The sequence below is a fragment of the Triticum dicoccoides genome, chromosome 4A, assembly GCF_002162155.2.
Source record: "Triticum dicoccoides isolate Atlit2015 ecotype Zavitan chromosome 4A, WEW_v2.0, whole genome shotgun sequence".
NCBI classification, from domain to species: Eukaryota; Viridiplantae; Streptophyta; class Magnoliopsida; order Poales; family Poaceae; genus Triticum; species Triticum dicoccoides.
Genome location: NC_041386.1, coordinates 718,462,355 through 718,470,397, shown reverse-complemented (window position 1 = coordinate 718,470,397; position 8,043 = coordinate 718,462,355).

Below are 8,043 nucleotides of genomic sequence, written 5' to 3'. Positions count from 1 at the left end.
TAGGTTTCTAGATGGCTGGTGAGGGGGGCGCGGGCTCCTCTGGACTCACAGACGTGGAGAAGATGATGATGGAACTAGGCCTTCGAGAGGAGGACCTGGATGATGTCCTCTTCGATGAGAAGGATGCACCGCCGGAGATACCACGGTGGGTTGCGCTGATCAAGGTCAATACCAACAAGAGCTACAGCCAGACGTGGTTCGGAATATGAGATCAGCTTGGGATATAGCACAGGAAGCGAAATTCAAGCCTTTAGAGGAGAATCTGTATACTGTTCAGTTTACTTGCTTGGGAGATTGGGAGCGAGTCATGCAGGAGGGGCCGTGGAATTTCAGGGGGGATGCGGTGCTTATGGCCCCATACGATGGAATCTCGAAACCATCTACGGTCAAGCTGGAGACTATTGACATCTGGATTCAAATTCACGACGTGCCAGATTTATATGCTCATCTAGTCAGACCTCTGGCAGCTAAGGTGGGCGAAGATTTGTTTGTTGAAACTCAATCCCATGATTTCACAGGGAATTTCTACCGTGTCTGGGTGCGCATCAATGTCCACAACCCACTAAAGAACGCGGTTTCAATGATCAGAGAAGGACAGAGACAGATTTACAAGGTCAAGTACGAGAGACTGCCCGACTGGTGTGCCGTCTGTGGGATGTTGGGACATCTTTTTAAAGAGTATGGCAATGAGATTCATCCCACCTCTGCATTAGTCTTCAAAGAGCTTCGGGCTGAATGGTTTATGAACAACAGAAGGGGCCCTGGCGAGGGAGGGGCACGCCGAGGGGGCCGTCGTGGCGGCCGCTCAGGAAGTAGATCAAGGAGCGAGCCTGAAAGCGGTCTGGCTACCACCCAATATCAGGATAGCACCAAGAAAGAAGCTGCTGAGACGGTGGAGAAGACATACGTGGACATGTTTGATCCAAGTAGGAAGAGGTCGAACCCAATTTTTTCTAATGAAACTGATAAATCAATTGGGAGAGCAGTTGATGCAATAGCCAACAGCAGCATGACGTTGTCCGGGCTGGAGTTAGCGGTTGTTCACCAAAGTTCTACTCCTATAAGCCCCCCACCAAAGAGGAAACTGAAGAGGAACAAGACTGAAGAGGATGGCAAGAGCGGCAACCCGACGGCGAAGAACTTATTAGCGGGCTCCCTAGAGGAGCGCCGCCGGGCCCAATGAGTGTCTTGAGCTGGAATTGTCGTGGCGCGGGCAACGCTGCGACAGTTCGCGAGCTCCGCGGCTTCACGGAGATTATTGCACCTACCCTTCTTTGTATCGTAGACACAAATTGATAGAGAAAGGGTAGAGAGTTTAGCTGCAACTTTTGGTTATGATAATGGCTACGTTGTGAGTAGTCAAGGTAGAAGTGGAGGTCTAGGGATTTTTTGGAACAATTCAATAAATGTTGAGATTTTGGGTTATTCATCGTATCAGATTGATTGCTTGATTGTTGAGGAGAACTTGAATCCGTGGAGGATGACATTAGTATATGGGGAAGCTCAGACCCACTTGAGGCATCAAACGTGGGACACTTTAAAAGGGATTAGCAACTTGAGAGATGATCCTTGGTTGTGTATAGGAGATTTTAATGAAGTTTTACGTCCGGAAGAGCAAGAAGGAATAGGAGAAAGGAGTAATGCTCAGATTCAGGGCTTCTGGGAGGCCGTGGACGTTTGCATGCTTATGTATATGGGCTATCAGGGACAATTCTGGACGTATGAGAAGAAAGTCAGGGGAGGGAGTTACACCAGGGTGAGGCTTGACCGAGCATTGGCAACGGCTGTTGGAATGAACGTTTCCCGACGGCACATCTGAAACATCTTACGGCGGCCACCTCGGATCACTGCCCGATCTTACTTACCATGCATGATGGGCCAGCAGCCAGAGCACCAAGATCGTTCAAGTACGAGGTGATGTGGGGCACGCACGAGAACCTGAGCGACACATTGATCCATAGCTGGACAGCAGGCGGTGCTACAACGAGAATGCAAGAGCTGTGTGTCAAACTAGGCCAGGTGGCCACAGATTTGGGACGATGGAACAAGAATACGTTCGGGTCGGTACGTAAGGAGATCAAGGGCCTCAAATCAGAACTCGAACGCCTGAGGAGTAACCCAGCGAGGATGGGACCATCTCATGTAGAGCTGGAAATCAATGAGAGGTTGATTGAACTGTTTCATAGGGAGGAACTGATGTGAAGGCAGCAATCGCGTCTGGAATGGTTGTCGGCAGGAGACATAAACACTCATTTTTTTCATCTTCGTGCGAGTCAGAAGCGCAAGAGGAATATGATCAAAGCTCTTGCCAACTCTTTGGGGGAGATCATTGATGATCCCGGAGCGTTGAGATCAATGGTTTCAGATTTTTACAAAAGTCTCTACACGTCAGAGGGTGTCAATGGAATGGATCAAGTCCTATCCAAAGTGCCAAAAAGGTAACTCAACAAATGAATGATATACTTTTAGCTCCATACACTAATGAGGAGGTGAAGATAGCCCTTTTCAGATGTTCCCGACAAAGGCACCGGGGCCTGATGGGTTCCCGGCTCACTTCTATCAGCGTCATTGGGACATATGTGGTGAAGAGGTGACCCGTGCAGTTCTCAGGATTGTCAGAGGTGAGGGAAGTGCAGAATGTGTGAATGATACGGTTTTGGTACTCATTCCAAAGGTCTTGAACCCGACTCAGCTAGCACAGTTTCGTCCCATTAGCCTGTGCAATGTCATCTACAAGATTGCTTCAAAAGTGGTTGTCAATAGACTTAAACAGATACTACCGGATATCATCTTGTAGGGGAACGCAATGGAAAATGAAAATTTTTGATATAGCGAACACGCCCAGGACCACTATGGAGACTGCATACAAGGTTTGATCTGATCCGTACCGACTCGGAGCGCAGTGGAAGAAGAGTCAGTGTAGATCTTCGGTGCAGATCCCCGCAGATAGGATTTACAACCTCCCAACCGCGAGGATGTACCCCCTCTCCGGACAGCCCTTCGGGAGGCGGTCGAACAGTCCCCCGGACGATGTCACGGACAGCCCTTCGGGAGGACCCTCGAAACTTGGACGGAGACTCGGACAGCCCTTCGGGAGGACACTCGAACAGCCCCTCGGGCAAAAGATCAAAGACTACAATCTCTCTACGGGGTTGCACACATACGGTGTCAGCTATCCGGCAGGGCTTCACTGTCCAGAACTAGTTCCTGCCGGAACCCAGACAGCCTTACGGCTCTACGAAACTCTTTTCGTGGGAGGGAGAGAAGAAGCCAGATAATGCATGGCATGTGTATGAGAGCAAGGGATGAAGAGATGGCAGCCCTCACCTCCTCTATTTATAGGAAAGCCAAGGGGTAGTGTGCCTCCATATTTTTACCAAAAAACCCCATGCATTAGGTCACACATGAGGGTGTTAAGGTAAAATGGGATGCCATGTGGAGCTCCAAGGAGCTCCACCACCCATGGCCGGCCACCCCTAGGCCCCCCCCCCAAATGGGTTTCCTTCCCTTGTAAGCCACTACCTTCTAGAACTTTGACCAAGTCCAAAAAGGTGGCTCCACATAAATATCCCAAAAAGCACTTTCACTATTCACGACGACATTTTTCAGCGTCCGTTCGAACTGAAAATATTTATGTGGGCTTAGAACATTTCCAGTACCCACCATAATAATTTTCAACGCGTTCTGAAATAATTCCGGTTTTAGTGATTTTCATGTGCGAAACGCATCTGAAGTGGCTCCGGTAGCTCCGGAACATTTCCGGTTTTTATCTCAGAAAATTCCAAAAAGCTTCCAGAATGATTCTGGCACCCTCCAAGAATTATCAGGCATTTGCCGAAACCAATTTTACTTAATGGTATATCCGGAAACAACTTTTCGGTATCATCGAAACTCATCCGATGACCTCTCTCTGTGGTACGATTCCGCTGTCCGAAACTTTTCCGGTGCCGAAACTTTTTCGGTGATTTTCTCTCAGACTCCCTGTCTAGTATTCAACAGATAGATGACCCTTAAGCATGTGACCCTATAGGTTCGGTGAAGTATAGACATGACCCGGAACCCCTTCCGATCAATGATCAACATCGGAGCCGTGGACACCCATATTGACCCCTATACCCACACGAATGAATATTCGAGTGAACCTCCCGTTGCAGTGAGCTATTCCTTTTGTTTCACGATATGTCACAAACACCCGAGGTGAGATTTATTGCATTCCTGTGGATCAACAATTTGTCCAACATGCAAGTTACCTCGTTACCGGTTTTGTTCTCTTTTCTCGTTTCCGTGTTCCGGCATCCCAGTGATCAAATCATAATGTGTCTGGCCAGACGATGATGGATACCATTACACCGAGAGGGCCCGAGTATATCTCTCCATCGTCGGAGGAGCAAATCCCAATCTTGAGCTATCTTGTTACTTGCCATACCTTTCCGTGAACCCGTAAGACGCCGTAATAGCCACCCAGTTACGGATGACGTTTAACAAACCCCAAAGTTCACGAAGCAAGTATGAAGGAACTCGATACTCTCATGGTCTAAGGAATTATGCAAACATTAACTTCTCTGTGTTATTTAACCATTAACTTGTGACGAATGTATCTCATAGCATAACATCAAAATGGGTTGATTCAACACAAATGTTCTACCAACATCGTGCCCTCATAATTGCCAGCATAGACATGCCCATGATCAGGAAAACATGATCATCATGCAATACATGAGCCAGTCTTAGAGGCAAGACTAGGAATACATTTTACCGTTTAGTATACCACACGTGCACATGAGTTTTCCTCCGAGCCTCGTGGATATTGCAGACTCGAGAGTCATTGCAGTTATAGCATGGAAGCTAAACATTTATTACAAACTTCGGAGATAAAAAATAACTGATATTACTGCCTCTAGGGCATATCTCCTACAAACTCCCACTTGCACTATAGTCATAATCCAGTTACATGGCTTCCCTAACACCAATTGCTATCCGGTGTTGCTCATGCTTTGCTCGTGGTAGAGGCTTCGTCATCGGGTCTGACACATTCAGATCCGTGTGAACTTTGCGTACTTTCACTAAACCCTCTTCGACATGATGTCGAATGAGCTTATATTTGCGTTGAATATGTCTTGTCTTATGGTGCGAACTTGGCTCCCTTGCCTGAGCCACGGCGCCACTATTATAACAATAGATCTCCATCGGGTCCTGGGCACTAGGAACCACACCAAGTTCTTGAAGAAATTGCTTGATCCATACCGCCTCCTTGGAGGCTTCTGAAGCAGCAACATATTCTGCCTCCGTTGTAGAATCCGCCACAGTCTTTTGTTTGGAACTTTTCCAATCAAGCCTGATTGAGATTTGAAGTCATCTGGGTCAGTCATGAAGCCTGCATTAGTGTAACCACTTACAATGAGCTCTTCATCACCTCCATACACAAGGAGTAAATCCTTGGTCCTTCTGAGGTACTTAAGAATACCCTTGACTGCGGCCCAGTGTTCCAACCCTGGATCACTTTGGTACTGGCTGCTAACACTTAGCGCATAGGAAACGTCCGGTCTTGTACATAGCATGGCATACATAATAGAACCAACTGCCGAGGCATATGGAACATCATTCATTTGCACTCGCTCATCGAGAGTCCGAGGACTCTGATTCTTGCAAAGCACTATGCCAGGTGACATGGGGAGTAGGCCTTTCTTGGAGTTCTCCATGTTGAACCTTTTCAACACCTTGTCAATGTACATGCTTTGGCTAAGCGCTATCAGGCGTTTTGATCTATCTCTATAGATTTTGATGCCCAATACATATGCCGCTTCACCTAAGTCTTTCATTGAAAACCTATTTTTCAATGAGTCTTTTATTTCGCTAAGAAAATTCACATCATTTCCAATCAACAATATGTCATCCACATACAAGATTAGAAATGCTTTTGCTCTCCCACTAAACTTCTTGTAAACACAAGATTCTTCGTCATTCCTGATGAAGCCAAATTCTTTGACCACTTCATCAAAACGAATGTTCCAGCTCCTTGAGGCTTGCTTCAGACCATAAATGGCTTTCTGAAGTTTGCATACCTTTCCAGCATCCTTATGAATGACAAAACCTTCTGGTTGTATCATGTATACATCCTCTTTGAGGTTTCCATTTAGGAAAGCCGTTTTGACATCCATCTGCCATATTTCATAGTCGAAATAAGCAGCAATTGCCAGCAATATCCGAACAGACCTAAGCATAGCTATGGGCGAGAAAGTATCGTCGTAGTCCACTCCTGGAACTTGCGTGAACCCTTTTGCAACAAGTCTAGCTTTGTGGATAGTAATGTTACCATCCGCGTCCGTCTTTCTTTTGAAAATCCATTTACAACCAATCGGCTTTACGCCTTCTGGAAGTTCTTCCAAGTTCCAAACTTAGTTTTCGTACATGGATTCCATTTCGGATCTCATGGCTTTGTGCCATTCTTTTGAGCTGGGCTCGGCCATCGCTTCCTTGTAGTGCGCAGGTTCATCGTCTTCAAGAATGAAGATTTCGTTATGAAACCATTCAGGTGGCTGGATAGCCCTACCTGATCTGCGCGGTTTAGTTACAACATTGTCTGAAGTCTCTGCATCATACGCGACAACTTTCGGCTTAGTTGCAGGGATAATTAGTGGAATTTCTTCCGGTTCCTTAGCCATATCAACAGTTGCCGAAGATTCACTAATCTCATCAAGTTGTACTCTCCTCCCACTTAATTCTTTGGCGAGAAATTCTTTCTCAAGAAAGACTCCACTTTTAGCGACAAACACTTTGTGCTCGGAGGGTAGGTAGAAGGAATACCCAATTGTTTCTTTTGGATAACGTACAAAGTTACACTTGTCTGATCTGGGGTCGAGTTTGGTAGGTTGTAAACGTTTTACATGTACCTCACATCCCCAAATTTTAAGATGCGACAAACTGGGTTTCTTCCCATTCCACATCTCATGTGGTGTCGTCTTAACAGACTTAGACGGTGCTCTGTTTAGTGTGTGAGCAGCAGTTTCAAGTGCATGACCCCAAAAAGATATCGGCAGATCTGTAAGAGACATCATTGACCTTACCATGTCCAACAGGGTTCGATTACGTCTTTCCGATACTCCATTTCTCTGTGGAGTTCCGGGAGGCGTAAGCTGTGAAACGATTCCACCGTCACTCAGATGTTGGCCAAACTCATGACTAAGATATTCGCCTCCGCGATCAGACCGCAGAAACTTAATCTTTTTGTTACGATGATTTTCCACCTCATTCTGAAATTCTTTGAACTTTTCAAAGGTTTCCGACTTATGCTTCATTAAGTATATATAGCCATACCGACTTAAATCATCAGTAAAAGTCACGAAGTAGAAATAACCACCCCGTGCGGCTGTTCTCATTGGACCACATACATCACTATGTATTATTTCCAATAATTCACCCGCCCGTTCAGGATGACCCATGAACGGCGTCTTGGTCATTTTCCCCATCAGACAAGCTTCACATGTGTCAAATGATTCAAAATCAAAGGACGGTAAAACTCCATCTCTCTGGAGTCTTTGCATGCGTTTCTTTCCGATGTGGCCAAGCCGACAGTGCCACAAGTAAGTGGTGGTGGTATCAGCCTTCTTAAGGCGTTTGGCATTCACGTTAAAGACATCATTTTCACATTCAAGATTTAGTATGAAAAGGCCCCCAACAATGGGTGCAAATCCATAAAACATATCCTTACAATAAAGTGAACAACCATTGTTCTCAGACTTGTACGAATACCCATCGTGTACTAAACACGATCCGGAGATAATGTTTCTACACAACAGTGGAACAAAATAACAGTTACTTAGTTCTAGGATAAATCCTGAAGGGAGACGTAGAGGCATAATGCCGACGGCTTGAGCGGCGATCCCAGTGCCGTTCCCGACGCGCATTACGACTTCATTCTTTGCCAGCTTGCGCACCTTCTGAAGCCCCTGTATCGAGTTGCAAATGTGAGCAACCGATCCGGTATCAAATACCCAAGACTTCGAATTTTCGCTAGCAAGTAAAACATCAATGACATTAACTTGT